Source organism: Morone saxatilis, unplaced genomic scaffold (assembly GCF_004916995.1).
Source record: "Morone saxatilis isolate NCDOM2014 unplaced genomic scaffold, NCSU_SB_2.0 Contig20, whole genome shotgun sequence".
Lineage (NCBI taxonomy): Eukaryota > Metazoa > Chordata > Actinopteri > Moronidae > Morone > Morone saxatilis.
Window position 1 is genome coordinate 9,153,748 of NW_023339763.1, and position 218 is coordinate 9,153,965.

A 218-nucleotide genomic window follows, 5' to 3' on the forward strand; every position below is an offset into this window, starting at 1 on the left:
AGTAGGGAAATAATATAATATAAACACTATGTACAAGAGAAAAAACAGTAAGAATCCCCAACAACAGATAACACATAAGTGTATTGCACCTTAATCTAAGAAACTCGAGAAATATGCAAACATAGACATACATAACGTATTACATGTCATTGAATGCAACATGTGCAAGCTGCCTTTAAACATTGTTTACATTATATCAATATTAATGTATAATATCT